This window comes from Prionailurus bengalensis, chromosome A2, assembly GCF_016509475.1.
Source record: "Prionailurus bengalensis isolate Pbe53 chromosome A2, Fcat_Pben_1.1_paternal_pri, whole genome shotgun sequence".
NCBI classification, from domain to species: domain Eukaryota; kingdom Metazoa; phylum Chordata; class Mammalia; order Carnivora; family Felidae; genus Prionailurus; species Prionailurus bengalensis.
Window position 1 is genome coordinate 108,094,600 of NC_057348.1, and position 12,392 is coordinate 108,106,991.

The window sequence follows — 12,392 nt, forward strand, 5'->3', positions numbered from 1 at the left end:
CTTTGCTGTAACATAATACTGATAAAATGTGTTTCACTTTTTAACTCCTTATCAGATGTTTTCCAATTTTTTTCTATTAAATCTGGCCCACACAAGAGTAGCTTAGGAATTAGGAAATCCCTTAAGGGGAAATTGTACAGAGAATGTTGGTCTCATTTCTCTGTGATTGCCTTTATTCACTGGGATATTGGAATCTCAAATTTTTGCTGTCTTGGTGGTCTTGAATTCCAACTTTTTATCTCTTGAACCCAGTTTGCTTTCTAAAACCTTTAACCTGATATTTTTTGCTAAGCCTTTATGCTAATTTCTTTGAGTTACCAAATGTCCCAAGGAAATAATATCAGTGGCAAATGTATGACATATTTTAATTCATTTTTCTTCTCTCCCAGGTCTCCTTGACTGTTCTCCCATCCCTCCAATTGGCTGTTTTGGTTTTTGTGTTTTGCAGTTTAATTTTTTTTTTCTGTAGTTAACCTAAGCAGCAGTATTACTGTCATGCAAACTACTTTGTTATAGTTAGGAGGAGACATCTATCAAACATTATTTTTATATGTTATAATTTAGAAGTTAGATTACAGGTATATGAGTCATATTATCGTGTTAAGGCCAACTTTACTACTTCTGTGACACTTGACTACAAGCAAGTTATTACTCACTCTTGGCCTCAGTTTCTTCATATGTAAAATGTATATAACAGATTTCCTACTTCATAGACTTGTGATGAGAAAGTCTAAGAGTGTTGTAGGCAATGTGTTAAGCATAGAGCCTGGTACTTGTGAAGCACAAATACAAGTTACAACTATCAATATTTGTCTGCTTCTGCTCAAAGCTACTCACTCCTCATTGAGCAGAGAGTAGAGATGTTCCATTACTTTTTTTAAAATTTTGTGGGAGGAGGGGAAGATGGCGGCGTAGGAGGACGCTGGGCTCACCGCGCGTCCTGCTGATCACTTAGATTCCACCTACACCTGCCTAAATAACCCAGAAAACGGCCAGAGGATTAGCAGAATGGAGTCGCCGGAGCCAAACACAGACAGAGGCCCACGGAAGAGGGTAGGAAGGGCGGCAAGGCGGTGCGCGCTCCACGGACTGGCGGGAGGGAGCCGGGGCGGAGGGGCGGCTCGCTGGCCAAGCAGAGTCCCCGAGTCTGGCTGGCAAAAGCGGAGGGGACTGACGGACTGTGTTCGACAGCAAGCGCGACTTAGCGTCTGGGAGGTCATAAGTTAACAGCTCTGCTCAGAAAGCAGGAAGGCTGGAGGACAAAGGGAGGGAGAGCTGCTGAGCCCCCGGAAAACAGAGCTCAGTTTGGTGGGGAACAAAGGCGCTCGCCAGCGCCATCTCCCCTGCCCATCCCCCAGCCAAAATCCCAAAGGGAACCGGTTCCTGCCGGGAAATTGCTCGCTCCACGCAAACACCCAACTCTGTGCTTCTGCGGAGCCAAACCTCCGGCAGCGGATCTGACTCCCTCCTGCTGCCACAGGGCCCCTCCTGAAGTGGATCACCTAAGGAGAAGCGAGCTAAGTCTGCCCCGCCTGCCCCCGTGCACCTTGCCTACCCACCCCAGCTAATACGCCAGATCCCCAGCATCACAAGCCTGGCAGGGTGCAAGTAGCCCAGACGAGCCACACCACCTCACAGTGAATCCCACCCCTAGGAGAGGGGAAGAGAAGGCACACACCAGTCTGACTGTGGCCCCAGCGGTGGGGTGGGGGCAGACATCAGGTCTGACTGCGGCCCCGCCCACCAACTCCAGTTATACACCACAGCACAGGGGAAGTGCCCTGCAGGTCCTCACCACGCCAGGGACTATCCAAAATGACCAAGCGGAAGAATTCCCCTCAGAAGAATCTCCAGGAAATAACAACAGCTAATGAGCTGATCAAAAAGGACTTAAATAATATAACAGAAAGTGAATTTAGAATAATAGTCATAAAATTAATTGCTGGGCTTGAAAACAGTATACAGGACAGCAGAGAATCTCTTGCTACAGAGATCAAGGGACTAAGGAACAGTCATGAGGAGCTGAAAAACGCTTTAAATGAAATGCAAAACAAAATGAAAACCACCATGGCTCGGATGGAAGAGGCAGAGGAGAGAATAGGTGAGCTAGAAGATAAAGTTATGGAAAAAGAGGAAGCTGAGAAAAAGAGACATAAAAAAATCCAGGAGTATGAGGGGAAAATTAGAGAACTAAGTGATACACTAAAAAGAAATAATATACGCATAATTGGTATCCCAGAGGAGGAAGAGAGAGGGAAAGGTGCTGAAGGGGTACTTGAAGAAATAATAGCTGAGAACTTCCCTGAACTGGGGAAGGAAAAAGGCATTGAAATCCAAGAGGCACAGAGAACTCCCTTCAGACGTAACTTGAATCGATCTTCTGCACGACATATCATAGTGACACTGGCAAAATACAAGGATAAAGAGAAAATTCTGAAAGCAGCAAGGGGTAAACGTGCCCTCACATATAAAGGGGGACCTATAAGACTCATGACTGATCTCTCTTTTGAAACTTGGCAGGCCAGAAAGAATTGGCACGAGATTTTCAGGGTGCTAGACAGAAAAAATATGCAGCCGAGAATCCTTTATCCAGCAAGTCTGTCATTTAGAATAGAAGGAGAGATAAAGGTCTTCCCAAACAAACAAAAACTGAAGGAATTTGTCACCACTAAACCAGCCCTACAAGAGATCCTAAGGGGGACCCTGTGAGACAAAGTCCCAGAGACATAACTACAAACATAAAACATACAGACATCACAATGACTCTAAACCCGTATCTTTCTATAATAATACTGAATGCAAATGGATTAAATGCGCCAACCAAAAGACATAGGGTATCAAAATGGATAAAAAAAAACAAGACCCATCTATTTGCTGTCTACAAGAGACTCATTTTAGTCCTGAGGACACCTTTAGATTGAGAGTGAGGGGATGGAGAACTATTTACCATGCGACTGGAAGCCAAAAGAAAGCTGGAGTAGCCATACTTATATCAGACAAACTAGATTTTAAATTAAAGGCTGTAACAAGAGATGAAGAAAGACATTATATAATAGTTACAGGGTCTATCCATCAGGAAGAGCTAACAATTATAAATGTCTATGCGCCGAATACCGGAGCCCCCAAATATATAAAACAATTACTCATAAACATAAGCAACCTTATCGATAAGAATGTAGTAATTGCAGGGGACTTTAACACCCCACTTACAGAAATGGATAGATCATCTAGACACACGGTCAATAAAGAAACAAGGGCCCTGAATGAGACATTGGATCAGATGGACTTGACAGATATATTTAGAACTCTGCATCCCAAAGCAACAGAATATACTTTCTTCTCGAGTGCACATGGAACATTCTCCAAGATTTATCATATACTGGGTCACAAAACAGCCCTTCATAAGTTTACAAGAATTGAAATTATACCATGCATACTTTCAGACCACAATGCTATGAAGCTTGAAATCAACCACAGGAAAAAGTCTGGAAAACCTCCAAAAGCATGGAGGTTAAAGAACACCCTACTAACGAATGAGTGGGTCAACCAGGCAATTAGAGAAGAAATTAAAAAATATATGGAAACAAACGAAAATGAAACTACAACAATCCAAACGCTTTGGGACGCAGCGAAGGCAGTCCTGAGAGGAAAATACATTGCCATCCAGGCCTATCTCAAGAAACAAGAAAAATCCCAAATACAAAATCTAACAGCACACCTAAAGGAAATAGAAGCAGAACAGCAAAGGCAGCCTAAACCCAGCAGAAGAAGAGAAATAATAAAGATCAGAGCAGAAATAAACAATATAGAATCTAAAAAAACTGTAGAGCAGATCAACGAAACCAAGAGTTGGTTTTTTGAAAAAATAAACAAAATTGACAAACCTCTAGCCAGGCTTCTCAAAAAGAAAAGGGAGATGACCCAAATAGATAAAATCATGAATGAAAATGGAATTATTACAACCAATCCCTCAGAGATACAAACAATTATCAGGGAATACTATGAAAAATTATATGCCAACAAATTGGACAACCTGGAAGAAATGGACAAATTCCTGAACACCCACACTCTTCCAAAACTCAACCAGGAGGAAATAGAAAGCTTGAACAGACCCATAACCAGCGAAGAAATTGAATCGGTTATCAAAAATCTCCCAACAAATAAGAGTCCAACACCAGATGGCTTCCCAGGGGAGTTCTACCAGACGTTTAAAGCAGAGATAATTCCTATCCTTCTCAAGCTATTCCAAGAAATAGAAAGGGAAGGAAAACTTCCAGACTCATTCTATGAAGCCAGTATTACTTTGATTCCTAAACCAGACAGAGACCCAGTAAAAAAAGAGAACTACAGGCCAATATCCCTGATGAATATGGATGCAAAAATTCTCAATAAGATACTAGCAAATCGAATTCAACAGCATATAGAAAGAATTATTCAACATGACCAAGTGGGATTCATTCCTGGGATGCAGGGCTGGTTCAACATTCGCAAATCAATCAACGTGATACATCACATTAACAAAAAAAAAAGAGAAGAACCTTATGATCCTGTCAATCTATGCAGAAAAGGCCTTTGACAAAATCCAGCACCCTTTCTTAATAAAAACCCTTGAGAAAGTCGGGATAGAAGGAACATACTTAAACATCATAAAAGCCATTTATGAAAAGCCCACAGCTAACATCATCCTCAATGGGGAAAAACTGAGAGCTTTTTTCCTGAGATCAGGAACACGACATGGATGCCCACTCTCACCGCTGTTGTTTAACATAGTGCTGGAAGTTCTAGCATCAGCAATCAGACAACAAAAGGAAATCAAAGGCATCCAAATTGGCAAAGATGAAGTCAAGCTTTCGCTTTTTGCAGATGACATGATATTATACATGGAAAATCCGATAGACTCCACCAAAAGTCTGCTAGAACTGATACATGAATTCAGCAAAGTTGCAAGATACAAAATCAATGTACAGAAATCAGTTGCGTTCTTATACACTAACAATGAAGCAACAGAAAGACAAATAAAGAAACTGATCCCATTCACAATTGCACCAAGAAGCATAAAATACCTAGGAATAAATCTAACCAAAGATGTAAAGGATCTGTATGCTGAAAACTATAGAAAGCTTATGAAGGAAATTGAAGAAGATTTAAAGAAATGGAAAGACATTCCCTGCTCATGGATTGGAAAAATAAATATTGTCAAAATGTCAATACTACCCAAAGCTATCTACACATTCAATGCAATCCCAATCAAAATTGCACCAGCATTCTTCTCGAAACTAGAACAAGCTATCCTAAAATTCATATGGAACCACAAAAGGCCCCGAATAGCCAAAGGAATTTTGAAGAAGAAGACCAAAGCAGGAGGCATCACAATCCCAGACTTTAGCCTCTACTACAAAGCTGTCATCATCAAGACAGCATGGTATTGGCACCAAAACAGACACATAGACCAATGGAATAGAATAGAAACCCCAGAACTAGACCCACAAACGTATGGCCAACTCATCTTTGACAAAGCAGGAAAGAACATCCAATGGAAAAAAGACAGCCTCTTTAACAAATGGTGCTGGCAGAACTGGACAGCAACATGCAGAAGGTTGAAACTAGACCACTTTCTCACACCATTCACAAAAATAAACTCAAAATGGATAAAGGACCTAAATGTGAGACAGGAAACCATCAAAACCTTAGAGGAGAAAGCAGGAAAAGACCTCTCTGACCTCAGCCGTAGCAATCTCTTACTCGACACATCCCCAAAGGCAAGGGAATTAAAAGCAAAAGTGAATTACTGGGACCTTATGAAGATAAAAAGCTTCTACACAGCAAAGGAAACAGCCAACAAAACTAAAAGGCAACCAAAGGAATGGGAAAAGATATTTGCAAATGACATATCGGACAAAGGGCTAGTATCTAAAATCTATAAAGAGCTCACCAAACTCCACACCGGAAAAACAAATAACCCAGTGAAGAAATGGGCAGAAAACATGAATAGACACTTCTCTAAAGAAGACATCCGGATGGCCAACAGGCACATGAAAAGATGTTCAGCGTCGCTCCTTATCAGGGAAATACAAATCAAAACCACACTCAGGTATCACCTCACGCCAGTCAGAGTGGCCAAAATGAACAAATCAGGAGACTATAGATGCTGGAGAGGATGTGGAGAAACGGGAACCCTCTTGCACTGTTGGTGAGAATGCAAATTGGTGAAGCCGCTCTGGAAAGCAGTGTGGAGGTTCCTCAGAAAATTAAAAATAGACCTACCCTATGACCCAGCAATAGCACTGCTAGGAATTTATCCAAGGGATACAGGAGTGCTGATGCATAGGGCCACTTGTACCCCAATGTTCATAGCAGCACTCTCAACAATAGCCAATATGGAAAGAGCCTAAATGTCCACCAACTGATGAATGGATAAAGAAATTGTGGTTTATATACACAATGGAATATTACGTGGCAATGAGAAAAAATGAAATATGGCCTTTTGTAGCAACGTGGATGGAACTGGAGAGTGTGATGCTAAGTGAAATAAGCCATACAGAGAAAGACAGATACCATATGGTTTCACTCTTATGTGGATCCTGAGAAACTTAACAGGAATCCATGGGGGAGGGGAAGAAAAAAAAAAGAGGTTAGAGTGGGAGAGAGCCAAAGCATAAGAGACTGTTAAAAACTGAGAACAAACTGAGGGTTGATGGGGGGTGGGAGGGAGGGGAGGGTGGGTGATGGGTATTGAGGAGGGCACCTTTTGGGATGAGCACTGGGTGTTGTATGGAAACCAATTGGTCAATAAATTTCATATATATAAAAACAAAACAAAACAAAACAAAATACTTGCTTATGCATATTATTGCTGTATATTCATTTATAAAGAAAAAATAATTTAAAAAGTGTTTCCTCATTAACAAGAGGAAATTAACATGAGCTCATTTGAAGCTTCGTATAAAAACAGTTTTCTTTTCCATTGAATAATACAATTTTTAAATTAAAAAAATTAAAAAAAAATAAATTTTGTTAAGTTTATTTATTTTTGAGAGAGAGACAGAGGGAGAGAGAGAGAGAGAGAGAGGATGAGGGGCAGACACACACACACACACACACACAGAATTGGAAGCAAGACTCAGGCTTGGAGCTGTCAGCACAGTGTCTGATGTGGGGCTCAAACCCACAAACCGCAAGATCATGACCTGAGCTGAAGTTGGAGGCTGAACCGAATGAGCCACCCAGGTGCCCCACATTACTTTTTAAATAAACTCTTGCCAATGCTTTTGCAATTAAAACTTTTTTTTTAGTAACCAAAAAATTATTTAACAATCTGTACAAGAATGAGTTCAGTGATTGCTGTCAAGTTTACTAAACTGAATTTTTTAATTATTCCTTTTAAAATCCGGCTTTTTTTCTCTCTGCTATCCTCTGGTAACTCAAGTGTTCTGCAAAATTTTCCTAGTATTACCTGTAGTAATATTGTACCATATATGCTTCTTTGATCCTGTTTGGTGTATGGTTTTGTACTGCTATATACTGAACTTATGTTTGTATTTTCTAACAAAACCTTGTATCCCTAATGGAAACCATGGCTGTTGTTATTTTTGATAATATCCCTATGATCAGAATGCTGAGGGCATTAATCATTCAATAATTAATTGTTAAATTTCACTGGGGCATGAATTGACAAAAAGGAATTAGAAAAACTAAGACTCCCACTCTAGTTTTAAAAAGGTGAGAAGATATATAGGGGTTCATGGTTCTTAAATTCTGATTTCAAGGAAATATTTTCTTTCCGTTCTCTTTGATCACCAGAATATGTAAAATAGGAAGTCTAGTAAAATAATTTGTTGTATATATTTCAAAAGATACAAAATACTTCCAGATTACACATTTATTAATTTCAGAGATCAATTATGGCTTTTAATAGGAAACATTAGCCTGTGCTAACTTTTGAGAGCCTTTGCACTATAAAAATTGCATTAACGTCTTTAGTTAGTTGAAAACAACTGATGTCATAGTTTGGTTTTATGATTACAGCTTCCAGGCTCTTTGGTAAGAGAGATATCTCAGAGAAGGCATAAACTAGGAAAACCTGTCTTTAAGGTCCTCTTGTCTGACCTGGTCAATGAGATCATTTTAAAGACACAGCCAGGCTTGTTGAACCAGGAGACATACCTGTAACAGGACTTTGTCTAGCTCTCAGTTCTTTGTCTCACCCTAGTTTTTACAAGCTCCATATAACCACAGAAACATCTTTCTGTATACTTTATATGCCTGAATTTTATTTAGATCTTCTTTGCTTTCAGATTCTTTCCTCAGAGGACTTAAGTTTGACTTTTCTGCTTAAGTTTCCTCTATAATTCTAATAACTGACAATATGAATCTTTTGTCAATGTGGTATAACAATTACTTAGAACTCTCTGGAGAAGCTCTTTCTGGTTCCTATGGAATACCTTGGCAACAACATAGTCTAGAAACCAAACTTTCATTGAAAGAAATGAACCCAAGCCTATTCAAGAGAAAAATATAGCGTACCATAAGTAGTGATTAAACATTGTATACTGTTGTTCTAGGAATAGCCTTCGATTTGCATTGACAAAGTCACGATACACAATAGATTTCACTCAGCACCAAGCTGGCTTAGCTTGAAGGAAAAAACAAAACAATGTTATCTTTCAAAGTTGTGGTTAACAAAAATATTCCAATAGTAATAGAACTTATACAATGTTTAAATGAGGCATTCATAAATTTTATTAGTCAAAATATTGAAAACAACGAAACACCATTCACTAGCCAACATAATGTTCATGATACTGTTATTGAAAATTATGAAAATATTTATTGTCAGTTTTGAATCTCTTTTCCACTGCAATCATTCCAAGAAAGTGCCTCTGTACTCGAGGCTGATGATATCATTATGGATCTCTGAATAATCTGATTACTGGATCAAGTTCCCCTGGAAATCTTCCCAGAATTACCTTGCAACTGTTCTGTAAGCAAGAACATCTAGAAAAGGCAATTAGCTTGCCAGTCTCCATAAGCATTTTAAAGCTGGTATTTAAGAGAGGCCCATGGCTACTTTGATTTTGTAAATTTCACTAGGTGATAATTTCCCAGCCATCAGAATTAATGAAAATTCAGGAAATGTCAAACTTTGGGGAATATAAAATCTCACATAAGAACATTTTAAAAGGATCCAGTAACCTTGCAAAGGGACAAACCAGGCCTTTCTTTATACACATTAGAGGAAGAAGAAAAAGAAGAAGGTTAAGATAAGGACAGTAGGCAAAACTGGATCGAAAGATTTTGGCAGATGTATTTTGATCTTCCACTGCCCCTAGACATGGATCATTTAATGAACTAATCATTCTCACATGTTCTTTAAGAATGTAATATATGGCATATCTCTTGTAAGATGTGACTGGAAAGGTGTATGGAGGCACAGACAGAGGAAGGAAGAGTGAAACTTGCCAACTTCATCGTCTAAGATGATGTGGATGTGTATCCATGATTCTTCAAAGGCCTTATTCTAGAAGTTGCTGACTATTCTTCAGAGAATTCAGTTCTCACCGCATTATACTTTAGAATCAGCATCTTTAAAGTGATTGAAATAGTATATTAGAATATTCCCTATAAACAGGAGAAGGAAAAACAACCCTGGATTATATAGATGGAATGTTTCTTTTCCCATAAGAAATGCATGCCTCACTTAGCTAAAGACAGAAACATTCTCCTTTGTAGTCATTAGGTTTAAGGCTTTTTTGAACTCTTCTAGATAAAGTAGCTATAACTTCCAAGATCATCTCTGTGTACCTGGGGTAATTGTTTGTATATCCCTCACTTTTCTCTGTGTTTTCAATGAGAAAATAACAAATCCTGTGTACAGATAAGTGAAGGGCTGATAAGCCATGGTGCTTTGTATAGATTACCTTTTGGAAGACAGTGAGATCATTTGTGTCATTGCCTACATCTGTCGGTATAAAGATTTGTACTCCATGACAAATGGGTTTCAATACGTTGGCTCAGGATCACAGCGTAAAATAAAAGACTGTGAATCAGAATCAGGGCCATGGGGTCTCCCTCTCTCTCTCTCTTTTTAACTAGGGCTGTCCTCTGGAAGCACTTTTTCCATCCCTAATGTGCTTGTGCTTTTACCCACCAAACTTAAAATGGGTATTTTCCATGTCCATTTCCTGCATATTTTTTTTTGTTGTTCCAAAGTATTTTTTTCTGCCTCTCATGTTAGTATATACATATATTTTAAAAATACCTCATTGTGCTCTAGTACATATATTAAAATAGAAAATAAGAGAAGATTAAATGTATAAAAGGAAAAGTCAGCAATCAAGAGCCTAACACACACACACACACACACACACATGCATAAACACGTATATACACACACATACACACACAGCAGGTGGGTTAAAAGGTCACAAAGGAAAAGAATATGAGTTTCTGGAAAGGGTTTAAATATAAACAGCCCTTGACCTTGGGTTCAAATATAGAGTGAGTAGAATGGTTGGACATATTTATTAAGGCAGACAATTTGAAAAACTTAATCCTTGGCTAAACTAAAAAACATCCAAGGAAGGCAGTATTTGAATGTCTACCCTCAAGTCCAAGAGGAGGAATCTCTAGGGATTTTTTGGAGAGAAGAAACTCTATTACAACATTTTCCTGGCCTGAAAGCCCGCTTAGGAGGAAGTGAACAGAACCCAGCCCCAAGGCCAAATTTCAGGCTTAAGTGGATGGACTGCCAGGACATCCTACACACCGGACAAAAGCAGTGAAGCCAAGACAGCCCACATTCCCATGCTTTTAAAAAATGGGGAACCTCAAGGGGGTGCTTGATTTATGTGGAATAACTGGCCTGCCCAAATACATTTCAGAATTAAAACTTTTTCCAACACTCTCACCTGGGATTGAGGGCTCTGGAAAATGGTGGTGGAAGAAGGAAATAGATTAAATTGCTCTTTGGCCAATGCACTGAGACTCTTGGAAGAGAGCCTAAGGCTGGGAAAATAACAATAGCCAGTGGCTATTAAGCACTTATTGTGTGCCATGCCAGAATAGTTTTTTGTTTGTTTTTTTTTTGTTTGTTTTAAATGTTTGTTTGTTTGTTTGTTTGTTTTGAGAAAAAGAGAGGCAGAGAGAGAGAGAGAGAGAGAGAGAGAGAGAGAGAGAGAGTCCCAAGCTGCACTGACAGTGCAGAGCCTGGTGCAGGGCTTGATCCCATGAACCCTGAAATCATGACCTGAGCCGAAATCAAGAGTTGGCTGCTTAACTGACTGAGCCACCCAGGCACCACTATGCCATAATAGTTTTACATGTAGAATCCCCTCCTATCCTCGCAAAATTCCTACAAGTCATATGCAATTATTACTTCAGCCTCTACAGATGAGGAAGCTGGAGCCTAGACTGGCTATGTAATCAATGAATGCACTATTTACATGAGATGAACACCTAGTAAATGGGAGAGACAGGAATTAAACCCAGGTTTGACCGGCTTAGGGTCTGCATTCTTGATAACCAATTGCATTCAAAAAATGAACCGCTGTAAGGAAGATGCCATGAGTTAGGAAGCAAACCCAATATCCATATAATTTGTATGATTCTCTACTCAGATTAATGAATCTCACAAGTAAGAGAAGTCTTTCAAGCAGACTTCCAAAGAAGACTGTTTAGAATTCATCTATAGAACTATAAGAATTTAAGGGACCAACTGATACAAGGTACAATTTGCATATTTACTCAGGCTCTAAAATTTGGAAACTCAATGAATTGGTGCTAGTCCTTTGCCAACTGCTGTCCATCTAATTTACTGATCTTAAAAATATGTAAAGTAAAATTTCAAATTAAGGGATTAAAAGATGTTTCCTATGCTATTGCTATACACATTCACAAAAATTCTCTTAATCTAATGACTAACTCAGTGGTTAGCATAAAATATGCATTCAAAAAGTATTTTTAAAATAACGAGGTAGGTAGTATTTCCCTCATTTTACAGATGTGACAACTGACACTCCAAGAAAACTTACCAATGACCGCAAGACCTCATGTAGGATTCAAATTTAGTTTTTCTAACTTCAAAACCCATATATTTGGTACAATATCAAAAGCCACAAAATTACAACATTATGTTGTTATAGAAATGAATAAAGTGAGTGGAAAGGAGATTACAATTGTGCAAGGTCTTAAAAAGTGAGCAAAACCTTTCATGGAATGAAAATTAATTGTGTATAGGAATGTGGAAGAGAGTGGAGGGAAATATTCTTGGCCACTGCTTCCAAATTTGTTCATTTCATAGCACATATACTATTTTTACAGCACACTGTGGGAAACGAGGAAGTAATTCTCAGTTGGAGGCAACTTCCCTGAGTGCTCTGGCCAGTCCTGACTCT